Genomic DNA, 24,406 nt, shown 5'->3' with positions numbered 1-24,406 from the left:
TTGACATTTAAAAAAAAAAAAGTAACCAAGTTAAATCATTAGATTAAGTTTATTGCAAATGCATGCAGTATTCACCAGTCTCCAACATTTTTTTTTCACATAACCTTTGAAAAGGCACAGTGAAAATATGTTATGTTGGATGAAATTCTGGCCTTAGTGAAGTCAATGGGAGTTTTGCAACTGACATCAATAGAAGTTGGATTTCACACACCATTTATTTTGTGCAAAGTTTCTTTAATGGAGCTGAAATTAACATGGCTATTTTATTATGTTGCTTGTGTACCAAAAAACCACCCCCAAAGAAGCCAGTACACCTATGGGAGAAATGTTAATTGGTTATATGTGGCTACCACAGCCAATAGCAGTCACTTGTTTCTTAATTTAGCCACATTACAAATATTTTAAAAACAGGTAGCTCAATGTCAGAGATCGTTCCCAGCTGCTTATAATAATTTAAAATTAGCTCAAATTTGGGGTCTTCTTAACAAATAAAATGCCATTTCCTTTTAAAGATTTCTCAAAATATATTCAAATAAAGTCAAGTCTCTGCTGGGGATCTCTTTCCCATGATAATATTCATTCTGTGTACCAAACATGATAGGAAGACTGTTGTCTATCACAAAGGTATCATGTGAATTCTCTTTGTGGTATATACAACAAATGCATTTGAGTCTTGTGTTGACTTCCATTCCTTTTCTGCTCTTCCATAAGGCTAAGACATGAAACAATCTATTTATTCATATTGCATTGTTCTTCTCTGATTATAAAATGACAACCAGTGCTTTCTAGACCCTATTTTGTGGTGGCAGTTGGGGACCCTGCGCTGAAAATAATTTTATTGTTTTGCAATCTCTGCACACCCCAGAGTCCCATGGACTTCAGTGTCTGAAATGTTTGTAATGTCAATGACTCTTCTGGTTAACTTGGATAGGAGTTCTGGATGTAGAAGTAATGTGTGATTGGGCAGTAAATGAATGCACAACATATATATCCATGTGTGTGTGTGTGTGTGTGTGTGTACTGTGCAATATATATATTGCACGGTAAATGAATGCACAACATATATCTGGTGTTGGGCATATATATAATGACTGCACCTTTACATGTATTTGAAATTATACTTGCATATATATTTATTTGTAATTTGTATTTGTATTTTTTAATAAGAAAATGTAGAAGATTGGCTAGCTAATACCCTTGGTGTCCCAGACTCTATCTGAACAAAAATAAAAAATAGCAGGGAAGTACATTGAAATATAAAGGCAGTTGCATTTATTTTGATCTGTGGAGTTTCAGTTATATAAACCCACTTTAATGTTATTAAAATTTAGTGGAACACTGGGGCCTGATCCAATATCCATTGAAGTCAGTGGAAAGACAAACTATTCATTTCAATGGGCTTTGGATCAGGCCCACCAATGTATGGCTTGTGCAAGGTATGTGATTTTTTTTCCCAAAAAAATTTAAAGAGAAATAAGAATAAGAACATAAGGATGGCAAAACTGGATCAGATCAATGGTCCATCTAGCCCAGTATCCTGGCTTCTGACAATGACTGGTGCTGGATGCTTCAGAGGGAATAAACAGAACAAGTGATCCATCCCAGTCCCAGTTTCTGTCAGTTGCCGCTCCCTTTGTAAAAACAATGAGGAGTCCTTGTGGCACCTTAAAGACTAACACATTTATTTGGGCATAAGTTTTCGTGGGCTAGAACCCACTTCAGGAGATGCATGGAATGGAAAATACAGTTGCAGGTATAAATAGCACCTCCAAACACTCCTCCCTCTTCTCAGGGAGTGACTGCTGCTTTTCCCAGTAACAGCCCCTGTCTAGTGACAGCTTCCTGGCATTCCTTTCAGGTGCATCCTGTAGAGTTAATAGGTCTACCTGGGCACTGTAATCCTTTCCAGGCCTGTGTGGGGTGCAATGTCTGTTAGTGAGAGAGGCGAGCTCTTAAGTTTTCACAGATCTCTTCTTCAGGTCATGTCTCTCTAATATCCTGGGACCAAAATAGTTACAACAACACTGCATGCACACATATTGTTAAGTCTTGTGTATAACGGAAGCTGTGCATGTGTGCCACGATTGAAAGTTGCTCAGGGTCACTGCCTTATTACTTTGGAACTTCGTGGGAGGCCTGAGGTCAGAACAACTGGACAGAGACACTCATTGAGGCCCTGATTCAGCAATTTGCTTAAACATGGGTTTAGTCATGAGCACAAGTATTCCCTTTTTTTTCAGTAGAGCTAATCATGTGCATAAAAATTACAAACTTGCTTGAATATTTGCCTGAATCAAGGCCAGAGGCTTCATGGTGGGGGAAAGGTCTAGTTTTTTTTCCCCATGTCTAGGTTCTTTACTAGGCATAAATCATTAGCAAAGGCTAGAATCGCTGACCCTGTTTTACTCTTATATTTAGCAAAAAGCTGCAGTCAATTAAAAAAATATCAATTTGGGTTTCATAGAGCTCATATTCCTGGCTGTAATGGTTCCTCCAGAACTACATCACTACAGCAAGTGACAATAGCCTGGGCTCTGGCCCTCTGGGCAGGGCAGAGCAAACACATAATCCATAGCCTTCAGCCTGCTGGCTGGGGCAAGCAGTAACAATCTGAGCTTTGGACCTCTGGTGGGGCAAAGCAGACCAACAGTCTTGTGCAGGCCTCTGGCTGAGGGTGCGTAGGCAGCCAACTCAGGTGTGAGGTGGCGGCAGGAGGACTTGGGCCCAACCTACTACAGAGTCCCAGCCCCAGCCCTGATGGTGGTGGGCGGTCCCGACATTGGTTCAGTGGGAAACAAAAGATTGCTGCCTCATGTCCCGGCAGCACAACCAGACCAACATCTGATTTCCATGGGCTACTTCCTACCTGACTCTGCTGGCATTGCTTTGTCATTGCTGACCTTGGGTTCTGGCTCCTTCCATATCCTGGGCCAGTAGGGCACTGGTCTGCTCCATGGCAGGTCCTGGGCCTTGTTGAGGGCTTGGCATGCTGGGAGGGACATCTGCTTCCATTCCTGGTCTGGCTGCAACTGAGTTGAAGGGCCCTACTCTTATACTTTAGGTCCTGCCCCTGCACTTCCTGTGAGGGGAGTGGGACAAGGTTAGCTGAGCCCACCAGAGGAGTGTAATGGTTCCTCTCTCTTGGGACTGGAGAGAAGCCATTCTTCTTCTTGGGACTGGAGAGAAGCTCACTACGCTAGCATGTAGGTACTGTGAACCTCTTTAGTCAGCTCCTTCCAGATCTTGAGACTGGAGAGACCTCTTCTGTTTATTCTCATAATTAGATTGTTTAAAGTTGTTAATAGAGCCACCAGTTTGTCTGGTATGAGGAAGAGGAACTTCTGTTCACCCACTCTTCAGGAGTTTTCCTGGGAATCCACAAAATCCTCTTAAGATCCAGATCAGAATCAGCCTTTTTGAAACAAATCCTATAGAATTTAATAGGAAAAGATACTTTTCCATAGGTTGTGTAAATTATGTTATAGACTTAATAGAGGATTATATCCTTTATAAAGGATCGTTCAAAAGACCTATAGAAGGGATAGAATCCTCTATTCAAATATATAAGTTTTTAGAAGAGTTTCTAGAGAACCCTACTTATTTTATCCTTATGAATTTTTGTAGCACTCTTCCTTACCATGATTTAATACAAGTCCATATTTATACACTGTGATTAGTAGCTGGCTCCTTGACCATATGGTGGTGACATGCAAATATCCTTACATTGTTTAAATGATCAGAAAAATAGAGTAAAGCACTTCCTACCTGACAGTTTAAATACCCTCTCAGAGACCCATTCTGAATATTTCCTTACAGCCGGAATATAAAAATGGTGTGCTCACTGCAGGTTATATTTAGTGCTTCCGCATCTTCAGTGTCCTTTGGAATGTTAATAAATTGAGAAACTGTTCTGGTTGCTTCCCAGAAATTGCCAGATTGCTCTTTCAATTTAGCATATAATGTTCTGAGACTGGTGCATATCATTTACTGATAATAAACTTGATAAAAGGCAGCTTTATTAGGCAGACATGAAGAATTAGCACATGATATTTCTAGAAGTGAATGGCATTGTAAATATTTTATTAAACCATCTCTGTGCAATCCTATTTGGGTCTTTTCAAGTATATATTTTTAAAAAAAAAACAAGGATCAATTATTTTCCAAAGATGGGACCAGACATTTTTTTCCTGCTAGCTTTCTACCACAGACATGAAGGCATCTGATCATTGTAATAGTGAGAGTGGCTAACCTTTGTTTGAGCCGCAGTTCCCTTTGAAACAGTGAGGAACCTTGGCTAGATTATATCATAGTGATGCCAAGAAATCAGGGATTATAGGAACAGTTTATAGATTTGAGATTCTTTTTGTTTTTTTGGATTTCACTTCCACTTAACATTTCACTTCCCAACACTATTAAGTCAGTCTTTAATATAGTGCTCAGAAGGTTCTTTGTTATAAAGTTAACAAATTTATTTTCCTGTTGTTATGCATACTTCCACCTTTTCATGTTCTCTGTATGTATAAATATCTCCTGTCTGTATGTTCCATTCTATGCATCCGAAGAAGTGAGCTGTAGCTCACGAAAGCTCATGCTAAAATAAATTTGCTAGTCTTTAAGGTGCCACAAGTACTCCTGTTCTTTTTGCGGATACAGACTAACACGGCTGCTACTCTGAAACCTGTTATAAAGTTGCCACTGATTACACATGACAGCTCCCAGCTGCCCTGGGATCTATGCTATAAACAGTATAAATTCTGTTCCTGGTGGAATACACACCTCATTGCTCCCCATCAAAAGATTTAGAGTAGTAGCAGCTCTATACCAGAAAAAAGCAATAAAGTACCTCCCAAATGTTCCTGCTCATGCATCATTTTGAGACCACTTTTACTTAGTTTGTACAGTTTCTGCAGCACCAACAAGACAGCTTGGAGATGTTGCACTGACACAAAACATCTGCAGTTTATTCTCCCTTGGTATGCTCTGCAAGCAGCCATCACAATCATAAAAGTATATATAGGTCAACTCAGTGCATCTCCTACACAGACACCATCCTGGATGTGTTGGTTGATCACAGGATGACTATGAGGCCTCAATGTGATGTGGCTGTGAAAAAGGCTAATGCTGCCCTATGATGCATCAGGTGAGATTTCCAGTAGAGACAGGGAAGTGTTAGTGCCATTATACAAGGCACTGGTGAGACCTCATCTGGACTACTGTGTGTAATTCTGGTCTCCCATGCTTAAGAAAGATGAATTCAAACTGGAACAGATACAGAGAAGGGCTATTAGGATGATCCGAGGAATGGAAAACGTGCCTCATGAGAGGAGATGCAAAGGGCTTGGTTAGGCTAAACAAGCCAAAAGAAGGCTGAGAGGAGAGATGATTTCTCTCTATAAATACATCAGAGGGATAAATACCAGGGAGGAAGAGGAGTTATTTAAATTAAGCACCAGTGTGGACAGAAGAACAAATGGCTATAAACTGGCCATCAACAAGTTTAGGCTCAAAATTAGGTGACCATCAGAAGAGTTTCAGAGTAGCAGCCGTGTTAGTCTGTATCCGCAAAAAGAACAGGAGTACTTGTGGCACCTTAGAGACTAACAAATTTATTTGAGCATAAGCTTTTGTGGGCTACAGCCCACTTCTTCAGATGCATAGAATGGAACATATAGTGAGGAGATATATACACACATACAGAGAGCATGAAAAGATGGGAGTTGTCTTACCAACTCTGAGAGGCCAATTAAGTAAGAGAAAAAACTTTTGAAGTGATAATCAAGATAGCCCAGTACATTATTCTTAAAGTGAAAGGATTACAGAAAAAACAGTAAAAACAATAAATGAACCTACACACATGCTAATAAGCTTACCAGAGATCACCACCTCGCTCCAAAAATGGCAGGTGATCAGCCTTTCAAACCTCACCAAGGGTTTTTTCGGTAGTTACACATTTGTTATAGCTTTTGCTCAGAACAAGAACATCGATGAATCTGAGGAGTCCTTTCTTTATTCAGTTTGGGCCTTGAAATGTAACCGGTAATCAGCAGACAAAGGTCCTTTCCTCAGGGCATAGCTTTAAAAGGCTGGGTTTTTGCATAACTTGAGGGGGTATGTTTGCATCCACTTCCCCCTAGAGATTTCCTGGGAAACCTACTTAACTTTGTTTATTCCAAAAGTCCATTCTTGGCTGTCACATTGTTACAAATAGTTGTTTGAAGCTCATAATACTTCCCAGGATCTATGTTTGTCACATCTCTCCCTCCCCCGTGGAAGTTCACACAATTCCACAATGATGCATAAACTTTGCATTTGTAATATAATAGACTCCAAAACTACATACATTTAATTCAATAAGTTTTTTAAGGACTTGCAGGAAATTGCCATATCTGTCACACTCACATTCCACATTTTCTTTATATTGTGTCTGTTAATTTCTGAGCACAACAAATTCAAAACCATAAAGCCAGATAGTTATGATAGGTACTGATCAATTGCTGGCATTCTGTTTCCATTTTTTACACTATTCAAACTCTGCTAACATAGCTTTCCACATCATTAGCATTATTCCTTTCTCTTAAATTAATCTTGTATTTCTCAGGAACCCCAGAAATAAGGCAGCAGAAATAAGCAAGTTAGTAAAGTATTAGTCATCTTACTCTCTATGACAACAAAAAACCTATTAAAGAATAGTCTCATTCTTAACAAAGTGCCAACATTGAAAATCTATCCATTGTTCTTGTGCCTAACATATTACAAAAAGAACAGGAGTACTTGTCGCACCTTAAAGACTAACAAATTTATTTTAGCATGAGCTTTCGTGAGCTACAGCTCACTTCTTCGGATGCTCATGAAAGCTCATGCTAAAATAAATTTGTTAGTCTTTAAGGTGCCACAAGTACTCCTGTTCTTTTTGCGGATACAGACTAACACGGCTGCTACTCTGAAACCTAACATATTACAATACATCTTTTCCTCATATTAGATGGGGAAGAAGAACTCTGTTCTTTTCAGTGCAAGTGTTTATATTTCTCTAGGAACTCTATTACCTATGAGCATTTAGCTGAGCTGGTCAGATCATTGCTAAGTAAATATATATCTTTGTATTTAAAATATGATCCAAGGGCAGCAAATCTCTCTCTTCCCAGAAGATTTATGTAAATTTGTATAGTTTAGTCACAGAATGATTTTTATCCATTGCTCTGCTCAGGGTGTGTTTTAACCAAGATGCTTTGAAATTAGACCAATATTGCCTAGATTTCCTTCATCAGTATGGAACTGGAGAATATTTAAGCCCACATTTTTTAAGTACCAAAAAAGTCTCAGGTGGCAGCAGAGTGAAAATTACACTTTTACATGAAGGAGGCAAAGTTAAATTATATTTGCCATTGACAGAGATTAGATTTTAGCAAGTGTCTACATAAGGAAATGTGTCTGTTTCCATGAGGCATCAAGTGCAAGAGGACTCTGATTCAAGGGAAGCCCTTGAAAGTGCCTTGAACTATGTCTACACTGGGAAAATGAGTTGTGTTTAGAAAGCACATTAGCTGACACAGGTTGATTAACATGATTTAAAACTTGTAGTCCATTTAGCACCTAGTACAGAAAAAAAATGAAGCTTATGAAAGGGTTAGCTGGCCATGGTGAACTTTAGGGTCCATGCATAGGATTAATTAGAGATCAGAAATAAAACTCTGTAATCATGTGAAAAATTACATGACACGAATAGGGAATACTCAAATTTTGTTAAATCATAGACCAACATTTATTCTCAAACTAAGGTTGAACAATTGTGCACAATGAATCAGTTAATGTGCTTGGATAATTCTGAGACGGGGAAAAAGGGCTAAACTTGCTGGATAATTTGCCACACTCTAGGACTGACCTCAGTCTCTACGGACTGACCCTGACTAAAATATGAATAGCAGTTGAAGTTAAGTTCTAGAAAAAGCTTTAACAATTTTGGTAGAGTTTATTAATGTAATAAATACATTTTATAAGCTATGAAACTGCTACTGAGGTGAATGGCAAAGGGGGTTACTCATCAGTAGACAGAATGTGATAACTCTTTTTCAGCACAGTGAAATACCTCCCATGTTGAATTTAAATAATGTTAATGACATAATCTTAGACGATTGTGATTCGAAGGAAATGTAATTTGCACATGAATACTAGACATGCCTAACAGATGTTTAGCGAAACAAAACAAAACAAAATCGATGCCAATTGTGTGAAAGATAAGTTGTAAAGGACTAATTGGTGACTTGATTTTACCAATCAAACAAGAAGCTGATCAGGCAATATGTAAAAAGTTGGGTCACAGAGACAGTTGTGTACTGAAATGTTATGATATGTGGAACTCTTCAGGGCCGCCCAGAGTGGGGTGCAAGTGGGGCAATTTGCTCCGGGCCCCACAGGGGCCCCCATGATAATGTCTGAGGCTTCCCCCCAGCCCCGCCTCCGCCTTCCCCCATCCCCCGGCGCCTCAGCGCGCCGCATCCAGGAGCAGCCCTGGACAGCGCTAAAGCAGCATGGCTCCAGCGGGGCCTGAGCTTCTCCCGCTCAGAGCCGTGTGGTAAGGGGGCAGAGCTCCGGGCCGAGCAGCAGGAGCTCAGGTCCCGTGGAGCTATGCTGCTGCAGCGCTGTCCAGGGCCACTCCTGGACGCGGCGTGCTGAGGCTTTGGGAGAGGGGGGAGGTGGGGGTAAGTGGCATGGTAAGGGGGCCAGGCCCGGGAGGTTTGATAAGGGGCAGGGAGTCCAGGGGACAGGGAGGGGGCAGAGGTTCTGAGGGGGCGGTCAGGGGACAGGGAATGGTGTGTTGGATCATGGGCATTCTGGGGGTCTGTCAGGACTTGGCGGGGGGTGTGGATAGGGGTTGGGGCAGTCAGGGCGGTGAGGGGACAAGGAGCAGGATGGGTCGGGGATGAGGGGGGCCAGTCGGGGGGCAGGAATTGGGTGGGGGTCAGATAGGGGCAGGGCCAGGCTGTTTGGGGAGGCACAGCCTTCCCTACCCTAAAGCTCATTCAGCAGTTTGAGGCTTGCAGACAGCTATTTAACACAAAGAGTCAAGCTATTATCTTTTCCCTTAGGGCTACCATCCCTTTCACTTCTCAAATGCCAAATTATAGTCTACATTTAATTTCAGTGCCATAGGGAGATTCATGTCAGGGGAGGGTAGCTTCATTAAAATTAGCCACTTTAGATTAACAGTGATAGAGCCAAGAGAGCCATAGGGGAGGGATCACATGAGAAGAGCAATATCCTACACCACCTACCTCCTTCCCAACCCTACCAAAGGAGATCCCCTCCACCCTCCCCTGCATTCCCCGGGGCTCCAGAGGGGTTAATTCAGTGGTTCTCAAACTTTTGTACTAGTGACCTCTTTCACATAGCAAACCTCTGAGTGCGACCCCCCCCTTATACATTAAAAACACTTTTTTATATATTTAACACTATTATAAATGCTGGAGGCAAAGCAGGGTTTGAGGTGGAGGCTGGCAGCTCGCAACTCCCAGTAATAACCTCATGACCCCATGAGGGATCCCGACCCCCAGTTTGAGAACCCCTGTGTTAATTTAATTTTAGCACCCTCTGTCCATTCACATGCATGTGCTATTTTGAGCATTTCAGTTTTCACAACATAGGCTCATCCCAGATTCTGGAACAAGCTCAAATGCTCAGTTTGTGGAGTATGTACATAAGTTATACTAAAGACAAACCCACAGTAACCATCTCCACTTTGTGAGGGACCCCATGGAGCCAGTCTCTAGGAAACAGGTAAATTCATGGAGATTAAGTCCATTAATGGCTATTAGCCAGGAGGGGTAAGGAATGGTGTCCCTAGCCTCTGTTTGTTAGAGGGTGGAGATGGATGGCAGAAGAGAGATCACTTGATCATTACCTGTTAGGTTTACTCCCTCTGGGACACTGTCGGTAGACAGGATACTGGGCTGGATGGACCTTTGGTGTGACCCAGTATGGCCATTCTTATGTTCTTATGTTCTAACCTAAATGAACCCAAAGTTATGGAGACAGATATGAGTCAAGGAAGCCAGCAGAGTATCAGAAACCTGGAAAAATCTCTGACTGGATGGGCTCAGGTGTTTGGTTACAAGCTGAGGTGGTTCAAAAGTTTTGGATTTTTTTTTTAAGCAGAATTTTTTTATTGTTTCTTTAAACAGTCAGACACAACAAGCAGCAAATATTTGGCCACACACTTTTGAAACCCCAAACCATGTTCAGGTTTTGGCAGACTAATTTCAGCTTTTCAATTGAAAAAAACACAACAAATTTTGAAGGAAAGCAGATATTGTCTGTGATTTTTTTCTGCTTTTTAAAAACCCCTAGTTTTTGATCCAAAAAAAGTTTTGATGGAAAATATTTGTTCAACCCTTTTAATGAGCTTTTTAGTGCCTTTTAGCACTAGCTGATGCTGAGAACCAGTGATACCTTGTAAAGGTGACTTGAAAAGAACTTTTCTCAAAACTGGGTTTGTGCTGAGATGCGGAAGGTTTTTAAATGTTTATTTTTCCCAGGGCCGCCCTGGGGGGGGGGGAGCAAGTGGGACAATTTGCATTCTATATAGTATTCTGTAGTATTGCAACTTTTTTTTATGGAAGGGGCCCCTGAAATTGTTTTGTCCCAGGCCCCCTGAATCCTCTGGGCAGCCCTGGAACTCTTCATTGATGCAAATGAATAAAACTCAGTTTTAAAGCAGCAGCCCTGAGAGGCTGTGACTCATTCTAACTGAAATCTTCTGTATTTAATCACCACTTGTTTTTAACAGATTTCTACCATGTTTGTTAGCCAGAACATGAACATGTATTGGTTCTAGGGCCTAGGCAATTATTGCAGGTCTTTCAGACTAACAAAAATGCTGTTCATTTTGCCATGGAAATGTAGTTGGCAAGTAGCCTACTTAGATTAAAAAAAAGAAATGAGACACATTCAAGACATAAAAGTGCCCGTGTGTGTATATAAATAGTAGCTATTTCTCATGAGGAGTTCACTCAATATTTGGCATTATCGAGCAATAGTATGCCAAATATTCTATTAATATTCAGGCTATCAAACAATTAATCAGTTGGTTTGTCTTTTTTACCACCTTTAATGGGTTACATCAAAGTCCTTGCTCCAGATATCCTTACATTTTGAGGAAGTTGGGATTTGGATGTGGTGGTGAATCCAATAACCTTGCAGCTAGATCTCATTTCTCATTTTCATGTATGTGCATTATAGCTAGAAGATGAACAAAGAATGACTTCTACTTTTATTTGGTTATGAATGTGTGTAATATTTCCGGAGATATTCAGCATTGTCAATAGAGAAAGCATAATATTTTTGGAGGCCTATTATACAAGACCAGTTTATATGGTGCTTTTCTTTATTTTTCTCTTGGGTTTTAATTTACTTTTTCTGATCTTTCTTTTGTAAAGGGAGCACTGGTGTTTAGTCCTATTGTTCTGGCTGTAGGGGAACAAACTGTTATGATTTCCTGGGAAATGCGTACATTCTTATTTAACCATTGGACTTGCAAGAAAATGTGATTAGAAATAATTTCCTCCATCATTGTGATATAATGTAGCAGTAAATGGGAGGGATACCACTAGAGAGAATAGTATCTTTAACATCTTAATGAAAACATCCTGTATATTTTTTGGAATTTTTTGAGACGCAAATAAGTTCATTTTTATTTAGAACAAGGGAATGGTACCAAGTTCATGAAATTTTCATAACAGAATCTTTTCTAGTCCAGTCTTCTTTTAAAGATCTCAAATGCTGGGGTTCCATCATATCTCACGAACAGATATTACACAACAGATAAATCTCAGTGAGGAAGACTTTCCTACTATTGAGCCTAAATTTTCCATTTTTCATCTGAAATACTTCTAGTTACATCTTCTGGTACCACTCTAAGTAATTCCTCTCTCTCTGGCATTTACAGCCTTCAGATATAAGTAGGTTGTTTTCATGCTTTCTACACAGAGAGAGAGACACTTTGACACCTCTTGGCCAACCTATCTAGTAAAGTTTATTTATAAAGTTTCTCATTGGTGTTCTTCCTCTAACTCTTCCACCTGCCCCAGTGACTTCATCATAAAATATCATCTCCTGATCTTCCTCACACCCATACTCATTCCTTCCCTTACCCTTGTCTTTAACTCTCACTTGCTTCTGGTTCTTTCCCCTCCCAATACATTCAGTGTTTAGTGTCTCCTATTTTCAATAACTCCCTCATGGCTAGACTTGCCTCTCAAGATACTGTATCAACTCTCTTCTCCTTTTCATCTCTAAACTCATTGACAGTGGCTGTCTGGCGTTTCTTTCCAATTCCATCTTAGACCATCTTAACATCTTTTGCTGATTACTCTGCCATGTTTTGTCCATTCACATCCAACTCATATTTTGTTTAGACTTTCTATTTCTGTCTCACTCTGTTATGGCTGTTTTTTTCCTTAGCTAGCCTCTCAAAACTAACATCATTCCAAGCCTGTGCATCATCTATGCAGCACAAGTCTAAAGTGTGCACATAGCATTTTTTGAAACACCATGTCTTTATCATTTTATAGCCTTTATTTTAAACACATTTTTGCATACTAGGATATCCATTAATTGATTTAACTATAAGGACAAATACTCATTGATAGCTAACATTGTGTTCACAAGACTTCTTTAGGCAGCAGACCTAATCATTTCATTACACAAAACAAATATCACTCATCATCACAAAGTATTTGAAATATCTTTTGCTTAAAAAAATTCTGGGCACACCATACAACTCTGTACTGGGTTATGACTCTAAACACAGATTTTCAAATAGACTAACTTTGGGAGAGAAAAATAAGCAGTCATGTATAAAAATGAACCAATTTACCTCTACATTTTTGAAGAAAATGAATGTTAGTTATATTAGTCCATCTAATCAGACATCCAGAGCTGGTAGTATATTATGGTCTCAGAAAAGTTTGACTGTACACCTGGTTTTGGTAGTATTGAATTTCAACAATGTCTGTGTTGATCAGGTCTTGTCTATGACAGTTTGCCAGTGGCCTCTTGGCAGTTATATCTGTTCATGCTTTTTTTCTCATGATGAAATGCTGCTTCTGTAGCATATGTGAGGTCTCTAGTGATATTGTAAATGTCATGAATACATCCACAGCATGTGGTGAAATCTTGTCCTGACCAAGTATCTGTAGTGAAAAGTCCTGCTGTAGTGAGATGACACTTATCCAGCATGTCACTAGGTCAGATGACCAATGAGGCTTACTGTAAGGACCCAGAGATTAGAACCCAGGTCTACAGAGCCTTGGACAGCTGATGTGCCCACATTGCTACTAGGAGGTCATGCAGAGCCACCGTTAGGAAACAGTGTGGAGAGTAGGTGCTGGAGGAAGTACTGCACAAGACACCCAGTGTGACAATACTTTGCGGCCCTCTGGCCAAGCACCCTATCTAACTGTGCAAGGTGCCCAAGGACACTGGCCAGCTGTGACTCCAGACCTCACCATGTTTCCTGATCTTCAGCATCAGATCTCAGTCTGATTATCATCCTGACTCTGACCTCCTGATACTACCTCTAGTTTTTGACACCAGCCTGACTTTGTCCCCAACTCTTGCTTATTGAACCTGGCTCTAGTGATTCCTCTGACCCCTGCTCACTAACCAACCTTCCTGATGTGTGTCCTCTAGGCCAGACCGCCTATACCCTTACAGTTACACATCTACAGTGGGATTAAACATGCTCTCATAAAAGCATGTGACAGCACTGGGTATAGGAATGTGAAGGTGCAGGGTTGATGAACCAGGTCTGTTTTCATGCCAGGTCAACATACTAAAATAGCTGGTGTCCGAGTAGAGACATGTTTGTGTAATATAATAAATTCTCTTAGATTCTATAGCTGTATACTGATGCTATTACTTGTTGATAGGACTGCCTACTGGGGGCACTGTTTTCCAGACAATAAATGGGTGAAGAAGATTTCTTTCCTTCTCCCTCTTTTATTCAAAAGACAGCTTTAGTTTTTGAAAACTGATCCAATAGCAGGAACAATGAGAATAAGCTGTGCACCTCAGCCACTTGTTTTTTGAAAGTGTGTGGGTGTTTCATCCCAAAGTTAGCAACTCTCTCTACTAGCCTATAACTGAGAACCTTAAAATGCACCATTACTTTCCATCACCTATATCAGCTCTAGCACTATGTCCTCCTCATGTCTGCTCCCCCTTATTTCTGAGTATATTATATCTTTTATAAAGATACATTAAATAAAAACCATACAATATTCTGATTTCTTGGTAACTAATGTCCTCTCAGGAGTAGTTTTCTTTATCCCCTGGATTTGTTTTATTCCTCTTTCTCCCCAGAGTTTGTTCACATCTGTTCTGTGTTGAGCTTAGACTCTGAGGTTTTCCAATCACAAACCCTCTCTTAGTGTCAGTTAAGCACCAGGCACATCTGTGGTACTATGTAACTAATAATCTTCGACAACTTGGAGGGTTATGTTCCATTAGAGGGACAGATAGAATCTTTCCATTAAAAGAAACATGTCAGCAGCTAACAACTCACATCTGATGATGACTCACACAGCTTCATTGAGCAAATCACTTAATGTTCTACTTCATTTTTTTCACATCTGTATTTTTCCTAGAGAGGCAGGATGGACCATTGTTTAGAGTTCTAGTCTGGGACTCATAAGACATGGGTTTATTTCCCTGCTCTCCCACAGACATCCCATCTGACTGTAGGCAAGTCACAGCGTATTCTCAAGTAGATATACCCACCTAACATGCTAAAAATATAAGAATAGCCGCAGTGGTGGGATGGCCTTGCAGTTTCAGATAGGATCATACTCAGTATGGTTTACCCTTCCCACCACTATGGTTACAATTCTACACTTTCTGTACCTGAGTTTCCCAACTGTAAAATGGGGATAATAGTACTTCCCTACCTCAAAGGGGTGTTGTGAGGGTACATACACTACAGAGTGTGAGGCACTCAGATAATATGGTGATGAGAAACCGATAACACATAGTGAGAGATTTAATACATTCGTTTGTAACAACAAGTTAGACATAAAAGTGCTGGTGATAAATTTGTCTTTATTGTAACAAAATAAATAAAAACTCAAATGGAGGGAAGGAAATCTAATTTGTGTACTGATCTTTTTAGACTTTACATTACTGCTTTGTCTCATTAAAATAATAATGAGGGGAAATCCCCCACTAACTGGTAAATGCCAAACAGTTCTGATTATATCAACGTCCAGCTTCGGATCAGTTTTAGATCCTCTCACTACTGTGACTTTGTGTTTTGTGTGCAATCATCATCGCACACACGTTCATGTAAATAGGTGGCTGTTTACATATGAAATTATTGTAGAAAGGAAAACAGACACCAAACATAAAACCAAACCAAGTCAAAGCCCAAAGCCACACTATCTGTATATATGTGTCTCCTTTCTGTTTGGAGAGGAAAAACTCTGAGGCATGACCACACGGTTATGCATTGTACCCCAATCCTGCAAAAGCCTAGAGGCGTGCATAACTTTTGCACACTGTGAGTTGACCCAATCACTTCGTTGGAGGAGCTCACAGTGCATGAAGGTAAGCACATGCACAAGTCTTTGCAGGTTCAGATCCTTGGTCACTTGCATATGCAATCACAACTTGATGGAAGGATGTAACTCTAAAGAGAAGCAAAATTTTGGTGTGACAAGATGAATATTTATTATTTTTCCCTATGAAGTACAAAACACTGAAAAATCGGAATTAATGTGCATAGAACTGAGCTCAGCAGTTCTTAGTCAGATGCTTAGACTGTTTTTTTTAAAAAAGAAATAGAATTCAGCAGGTTGAGTCTCCACACAGTTTTATAGGTTTTGTGCTGATGAAACTGCCTTTAGCTCATTGAAATGACACTGGTATAGAACAGGTGTAATCAAGAAGAGAATCAAGCCCATTATGTCCATTTAAAATACATCGGTATCTTTTAAAAGTATAGGCTCTTGAGTTCTGTATCAGAGCTAAAGCAGTTTGTTAATGTTACATATTTCAAGAGAGTTTTTCAATGATAATTTGTTTTATATTTTACGGGTGCAGTACAAGCATATCAAATAAATTCAGTGCAATTAAATTAAACTTCCTATGTAGCATGACAGCCCCTTCCCTCCCCAGTCTAAAAAGCTTGCTAAGAAATGCTGGGTATATTGGCTATGCCTTTCCTGGCCTTGGGAGGACTCACAGGGAGATTGCTCTTTGGGTCACAGAGAGATTAGTTTAAGTGAAGTATTACAGGATGTGGCCTAAGAGTTGAGCTTTATGGTTTGTAGCTACATACCTATCAATGGCTAGTATATATACCCCATGCAGATTATTCTGACTCTTAATAGGAGCATATTCTGCGAGTGGCATGTAGGTTACACAGCAGGTGCCCTATAACTGCTTTGCTGTTCATGGCTGTGCCTGCCTCATTACGACTGTTTAAAGAACCTGCCCTGCAGCTAGGACAATTTGGCTCTGAGAACAAAATAATGTGATTTTTAACTGACGATGGTAAATTATGTTGTCGGATCTCAGTGCCGTATGCCTTTTTCTGCATTAAAATAAGACTCTTTTTTAGAAAATATTCATTGTTCTAGAATAGATTTATTTCTTCACTTTGGTTTTAAAGATGATTATAATTTTGGCATCTAGTGTGCAGAGGAATTATTCATGTTCACTGGAGCAGGTAAAACAAAGACAATGTCAAAAAGCTTTTTATACCTGTGGTAAAGGTGAATTCAGCAAAGAACTTAAGCAGGTGCTTAGTTGTAAGCACTAGAGTGCATGTCTGAAGTTATGCTTGTGCTCAAGTGCTCTGTTGAATAGGGACAGATATAAGCATTTTCTTAAAGTTAGGTATTTCTTTAAGTACTTTTCTGAACTGGGGCCAAAATAAAGAAATAGGCACTGTTTGAGAACCATTTGGCAGACTGTGAAATATAGACAACAGAGTTCTGCTCTACAAAAGTAAATCAGTTGCAATATCTTAAAATAGTTGCTATAAATGTGTGAAAACATCAACATATTCTTTTTCCCTGGGGCCTGATCCAGAGAGTTGCTGAGCACCGAGGTCACTGGGAGTTGTAAGCACTCAGCTGCTTTTTGACGAAAGTCTACAATCTATATTGAAAAAGCAAAAGTAAACTTATGTCAGATTGTTTCTTTTATTTTTTTACTTAGACACAATATTTTAGGAAATAACATCTTGCATTTCCTTTAATTATGTTCTATAATATAGTTTGCAGGATATTATGGTTTTCCTTTAAATTCAAGACTGCTTTTCCAGTAGATGCCTATTCTGAATATGCCTACAAGTACAGTACTAGTACCTGTACCATGAATGTTATCTACCACAATGGAATTTTCAGTGGAAATTTTATATGTGGCCTGCCTGGCTTCCAACTGGCCAGCTAGTTTTGGAACAGAATGGCAGGTTTGGGGGGTCATTGGTCTCTCAGCTGAAACCAATACCAGGCAAATAGGAACCAAGAACAGCTATGTGAAGGATTCTAATGGAGTCTATGGGAATTTCTACCAGATGATAACACTAGGGACCCCATTCCCTCACTTCTCCCAGAACCATATTTGTGCTTCCTTCTACACTGCCCCACGCTCCTGGAATGTCTTTCCTGTGTAGGTCCACAAGGAGAAGTTCTTCTCATTCATGTTGCTTCTTAAAACCAATTTCTGCTGTAGAACCTACATGAGTCAATGAAGGCATCTTTTATTAAAAAACTGAACAAATAAACACCAAACACATAAGGCTCCACCCTCCTTTATACTCTGCTTTGTGCTAGAGCTTGCGTAGTAAAAATAAGCTTATTGATGTGACCCCATCTATTCTTCCCTACCCTGCTTCCATACTCTTTTACTTTGACCTCTTCATATTGCTCTAATTCAGTCTGCAAATTCTTTGGAGCAGAGATCCTGTCTTTCTAATTTGCATCTTATATAAGCCAAACTAATAAAGTTAATTGGAGCTTTGCCTGAATGAGGGCTGCAGGATCAGGTTAGTCATACAGGTTGCTGAAGGCTTTCTTTTTTACAGCGTTAGGTGGTCTGCTTTAGTACTTGCGTGTTATTTCCTAAAATTCTTTGCTAATCTGTGGTCCTCAGGCAAACAAAGGTTGCATATCCTTTTAAAATTCTTTTCTAGTGAAAGCTTATAAATAAAAGAACTAATGTCTTTCAAGCATAAAAGGAAAACATAAGAATATAATCTGGAAGAAGTTTCATATAGTTCTTTTCACCTACTCACTAGAAATAATACATTATTTTTAGTATCCAGATAATGGATTAATCAGTATCTCCGTATGTTTGATCAGAATATCTCATTTTGGTTCATCTAATCACAGTTTAGTCTTTCCAATGCACTTCCCTCAGTATTCTTCACTGTGTGCATTTTTCTAACCAGGCATTTTGTACTGCCCATTTCTCCTACTGGATTAAATTTTATTGAAAACATCCATGGGCTGCACACACTAACATTTATTTTAATATCCTCATTTCATCCCTTCATTCTGTGAATAAACTCCAAAGAGAGATTTTGTTGAGATGATAGCCTCTATTTTTATTGGTAAAACTTTTAAGATTTTTAAAAAGGGCTGTGTAAATTATATTTTACTATTTTCAAAATTTAGTTATATTGTTAAACCATCAATGGAGATGGTCATTAATTTTAGAGGAAATAGAGGAGAATACAGAGTATCATATCAGTCCATTCAGTATCTCCTATGTTAATATTTTTTTAGAAAAGGACAGCAAAATAATATGTAACTTGAGCAACTTCTTAATTCTGGAAGCATGGTATTTTTCTTTGCTTTGCACTTTCCCAGTGGTAACCTGGACCTACCAGGTCTGTGAGGCACCCACTATCTCCAGCAGGAAAGTATTAGTCTGGGAGGGATCCATTGTAGCCAGGAGGCTGGACTGTTTTTGTTTGGCTGCTTAAATTGTCAGACACTGGGACATGTGTGGTCAGACCTAGTGGTTAGGGCAGGTGACAGAACTAGTGATTAGGGCAAACATCAGTAGTCAGGAATTGGAGCCCAGGGTAAGAGCTAGAATCAGGAATCAGAGCTGAGGGTCAGAACTGGGTTACCAGAAATGAGGCCAAGTAGGGGCATGGCTGAGTCTGAGACAGGAGTGGTGCTAGAGCAAGGCTGGGAACAAGCATGCAGAAGAGTTGTCACAGCCATGAGCAAATGAATCATAGAATCATAGAATTCAAGATCAGAAGGGACCATTATGATCATCTAGTCTGACCTCCTGCAAGATGCAGGCCTCATATGCCGATCCCCCCACTCCTTAAGCAAGCGACCCCTGCCCCATGCTTCGGAGGAAGGCGAAAAACCTCCAGGGCCACTGCCAATCTACCCTGGAGGAAAATTCCTTCCCGACCCCAAATATGGCGGTCAGCTGAACCCCGAGCATGCGGGCAAGACGCTTTGAACAGCCAGCAAACTACTGCCTCTGCTGGGCTTAAGAGTAAGCCAGCCAGCTTCCTCAGCCAATCAGGTGACACATTCTGTCACTTAGTCTAGCTGATGCAGCTCAGTTGAGCTCATTAGGCAGTCAGGAGACTGAGTGGGCACAGCTGCAGGGCCTTAGTCCTGACAGAGATAGCACAAATGGATTTGGGTGGTAGGAATAACAGCCAATCCATCATGAAGGGCTCAGGGCTTTTGGAAAAGGAAAGTTTAGAATCACTGCAATAGTCTTTAATGATCAACAATGATATTTTAATTGAATCTTTGATGAAGGAAAACACCAGTTAGGTGCTGAAGAACCTAGAAATGTGTCCTCTAGGGATCTTCAGAGCAAGAGAGGCTTGTTTTATTCACCTGTGTTAACCATCTACAAGGTCAGGTTAGAGCTGAACACCAAGGTAAGCTAGTTTGTGGTGTAGTTAGACTTGCTGGGTGGAGGAAGAGTGCTTGGGAAAGCTGGGGCAGTCTAACTTGCTTTTGTCTAAATCTGGTTCTCTAACAAGGATTACCAAAGGCCAGTAAAATATTTATATAAACATTGAGGTATTTCTACCCCATGTGTTCCTTCCCTTAAAGCTGGCAGTGCTGCTATTGGTTGTGGGTCGTACATATCCCATAATTTGTAAGTATGAGGGATTTCTTTCACTGGATGGGTGGAATCGATAAGTATGGAACAGGAAAGAAGCCTAATATTAACCAGCCCTGTAGAATGACATGTACCATTAGATTTATGTTAGGGGAACACGGAGGCAACTCTTAGCCCAAACCACTCCATATAAACAAAACAGAATTTTTTGGTGGGAATATATATCAAATTCAGTTCTACCCTCTAGAATAAACTAATAATTCTCTTGGTGTAACTGGTATTCTGGATCGGAGGAATCAGATGTGACAACAGGTATATAGTACCTTTCATCCCAAAGGATTTAAAAACATTTAAGCAGTAGTACATCATGGCTTGCAACAGACAGAAGAATGCTGTCTCCAATTGAAATGTAAGGATGTAATGGCTTAAAATGGAAAATTTATTTTTTTAGATCACACAGCACTAAGATTTCACCTCTCAAATCTAATCAATCATCCAATAACACTGCACTTTAATACCATCCGGGGGCATTGACTGAAGAAAGAGTGCCTTCTAATAAATCTTCACCACCATTTTCTCCACAACTCTGGGTTTTCTTTGGAGGTCTCCCATCTAAATATTGATCAGATCTAATGCAACTTAGCTTCTGAAAAGATCACATCTTGAGGCACTACCAATTGCTTATGAAGCATTTTGCATGGTAATGATACAATATATGTGATGCTTTCTTACTCCTTTGCATTGGTTACTGAGGTTTTTTTTTAATTCTTATTACATTTTATATTTTTTTGCCTTTCATCTCTTGTTGCCTTGAAAGAGCTTCCCTAACAGTATAGCTACAAGTTGACTGTGGTATATTGTTTGCCTGCTTTAGTCTTTTGCTGGGATGTGAAAAGCATTTTCTTGGAATAGTTAATTGATGATATAAAAAGGGAAATGAGGACAACCTGGGGAATTACAGAGCAGTCAGCTTAACTTCAGTACACTGAAAGATAACAGCGCAAATAATCAATCAATTTGAAAATACCTAGACGATAATAAGGTGATTAGTAACAGTCAGCATGGATTTGTCAAGAACAAATCATGTCAAACCAACCTAATAGCTTTCTTTGACAGGGTAACAGGCCTTGTGGATGGGAGGGAAGTGGTACATGTGGTATATCTTTACTTTAGTAAGACTATGTCTACACTACAGTCTATGTCGGCATAACTTATGTAACTCAGGGAGTGAAAAAACACCCCCTGAGTGACATAAGTTGCACTAATATAAATGCTCATGTGCACAGCCATAATTTGGCAGTAGAGCTTCTCCTGCTGGCATAGCTTCTGCCACTCAGGGAGGTGGTTTTATTATGCTGATAGAGCTCTCTCCCATCAGCATAGCTGTAATAGTGTACATATAAACCTGGCCTAAGGCTTTTGATACTGTCTCACAAGAACGTCTCATAAACAAACTAGGGAAATACAACCTAGGTAGGCACATAACTGCTTGGCAAATCTTTCCTAGAGAGTAGTTATCAGTGGTTCATATATCAACTGGGGTCCTAGAGGGATCAGTATGGGTCTGGCTCTGTTCAATATCTTCATCAATGATTTAGCTAATGGCATACAGAGTACACTTATAAAGTTTGTGAACGATACCAAGCTGGGAGGGGTTGCAAGTGATTTAGACGATAGGATTAAAATTCAAAATGATTGGGACAAACTGGAGAAATGGTCTGAAGTAAATAGGATGAAATTCAATAAGGACAAATGCAAAGTACTCCACTTAGGAAGGAACAATCAGTTGCACGCATACAAAATGGGAAATGACTGCCTAGGAAGGAGTATGGTGGAAAGGGATCGCGGGGTCATAGCGGATCACAAGCTAAATATGAGTCAACGGTGTAAAACTATTGCAAAGAAAGTGAACATCATTCTGGGATGTGTTAGCAGAAGTGTTGTAAGCAAGACACAAGAAGTAATTATTTTGCTCTACTCTGTGCTGATTAGGTGTCAACTGGAGTATTGTGTCCAGTTCTGGGTGCCACATTTCAGGAAAAATGTACACAAATTAGAGAAAGTTTAGAGAAGACCCACAAAAATGATTAAAGGTCTAGAAAAGATGACCTATGAGGGAAGATGGAAAAATTGGGTTTGTTTAGTTTGGAGAAGAGAAGACTGAGAGGGGACATAACTGTTTTCAAGTACGTAAAAGGTTGTTACGAGGAGGTGGAGAAAAATTGTTCCCTTTAACCTTTGAGGATAGGACAAGAAGCAACGGGCTTAAATTGTAGCAAGAATGGTTTAGGCTGGACATTCCTCACTGTCAGGGTAGTTTAAGTGCTAGAATAAATTGCTCAGGGAGGTTGTGGAGATTTTTAAGAGCAGGTTAGACAAACACCTATCAGGGAGGGTCTAAATCAGTGGTTCTCAAACTAGGGTCGCCGCTTGTTCAGGGAAAGCCCCTGGCGGGCCGGGCCGGTTTGTCTACCTGCTGCGTCCTCAGGTTTGGCCAATCGCGGCTTCCACTGGCTGCAGTTCACCGTTACAGGCCAATGGGGGCTGCAGAAAGCAACATGGGCCGAGGGATGTGGTGGCCGCCCTTCCTGCAGCCCCCAATTGGCCTGGAGCTGTGAACTGAGGCCAGTGGGAGCTGCGATCAGCTGAACCTGCAGATGCGGCAGGTAAACAAACTGGCCCGGCCCGCCAGGGGTTTTCCCTGGACAAGCGCGGCCCTAGTTTGGGAACCACTGGTCTAAATAGTACTTAGTCCTCCCTTGAGTGCTGGGGACTAGACTGGAAGACCTGTTGAGGTCCCTTCCAGTCCTATGATTCTGTATACTAAAAGATGCTCTATATTGTGTTGGTTCTGATTTTAAATGAAAAGAGCATATTTAATTTTAAAATGCATTTGCAAATTTTCAGTGACCCCAGAAAGCTACTCTTTTGGACTATAAAGTGACTTGGTCCTGGTTATATTTTCATGATGATGTTTTTGACTCTTAGAAGCATAGAAAATTAGGGTTGGAAGAGACCTCAGGAGTTCATCTAGTCCAATCCCCTGCTCAAAGCAGGACCAGCACCAACTAAATCATCACAGTCAGGGCTTTATTGAGCTGGGCCTTAAAAACCTCTAAGGATGGAGATTCCACCATCTTCCTAGGTAACCCGTTCCAGTGCTTCACCACCCTCCTAGTGAAATAGTTTTTCCTAATATCCAACCTAGACCTCCCCGACTGCAACTTGAGACCATTGCTCCTTGTTCTGTCATCTGCCGCCACTGAGAACAGCCTAGCTTCATCCTCTTTGGAACTCCCCTTCAGGTAGTTGAAGGCTGCTGTCAAATCCCCCCTCACTCTTCTCTTCTGCAGACTAAATAAATCAAGTTCCTGTAGCCTCTCCTCATAAATCATGTGCCCCAGCCCCCCAATAATTTTCCTTGCTGTAGGAGGACAGGGAATCATGAAAGATTTTGTTACGGCCTAGCTTAGGCAGCTCCGCTTTCTCAGCGCCCGGTTATTGTAGGGCATGGCATGCTAGTTCCAACCTGCCATAACCGGTTGGAACTGCTGCGTGGAAAGCCCCTAGGCTGCTAGCCAAGGGAGGTGGCACGGGAGGGTGGAAAGTCCCTATTGCATTATGCATGAGCTGATTTGCTGTTGGTTATAAATATGAGCATGATTTGTGTTTGCTTTTGGACTCCGTACCAGGCCGAGCTCTGGGGCGCTGGGTTCTCCGCCTCCGTGACAGCAACGCTTGGAGTCCCTGTTGCGGGTGTGTCACTTTACCTTCATTAAAGCCAATAACTCACAGTGTGTGTGGGCCTCGTTCTTGCAGAGCACCTTGGGAGGGCCTGCGGCCTTCATAGGATCTAACACTTGCCCTCCGCTGGACTCTCTCCAATTTGTCCACATCCTTTCTGTATTGGGGGGCCCAAAACTGGACGCAATACTCCAGATGTGGCCTCACCAGTGCCGAATAGACGGGAATAATCACTTCCTTCAATCTGCTGGCAATGCTCCTACTAATGCATCTCAATATGCCATTGGCCTTCTTGGCAACAAGGGCACACTGCTGACTCTCAAACTATAAACAGTTTCACATCCCTGGTAGGAAAAAAGCCTCCTACTTTGTATCTAGATTTTCTCAATATTTAACACACAGCAGAGGTGAATGCAAAATATGATTAGAGCACGGGGACATTTTCCGAAAAGTAGTAGTATAAAAAGAGGTTTTTTTGCAAATTTGAACTTGCTGTAAATGAGTTGATCCTGTAGCATTTTGCAACTCCTAATGATCTGAACTGTTCCCTCAG

At 40.6% G+C, this 24,406-nt stretch overlaps 1 protein-coding gene across 10 annotated transcripts in view; it reads left to right on the top strand.

Moving 5' to 3' along the window:
• RGS7 (regulator of G protein signaling 7) overlaps positions 1-24,406 on the top strand; it is a 427,776-nt gene that overhangs the window by 111,662 nt on the left and 291,708 nt on the right. The window contains exon 1 of one of the 10 annotated variants that reach the window (XM_045011557.1): positions 19,822-19,921. The exons of the other annotated variants lie outside the window; for them this stretch is intronic. The gene's annotated coding sequence lies outside the window, so the exon portion shown is untranslated. Of the gene's footprint in view, positions 1-19,821; positions 19,922-24,406 lie in introns of those variants that run through there. 10 annotated transcript variants of the gene reach the window in all.

Source organism: Mauremys mutica, chromosome 3 (genome assembly GCF_020497125.1).
Source record: "Mauremys mutica isolate MM-2020 ecotype Southern chromosome 3, ASM2049712v1, whole genome shotgun sequence".
Taxonomy (NCBI): Eukaryota; Metazoa; Chordata; order Testudines; family Geoemydidae; genus Mauremys; species Mauremys mutica.
The sequence above is the reverse complement of the archived record's forward strand: the minus strand, read 5'-3'. Positions and strand labels throughout refer to the sequence as shown.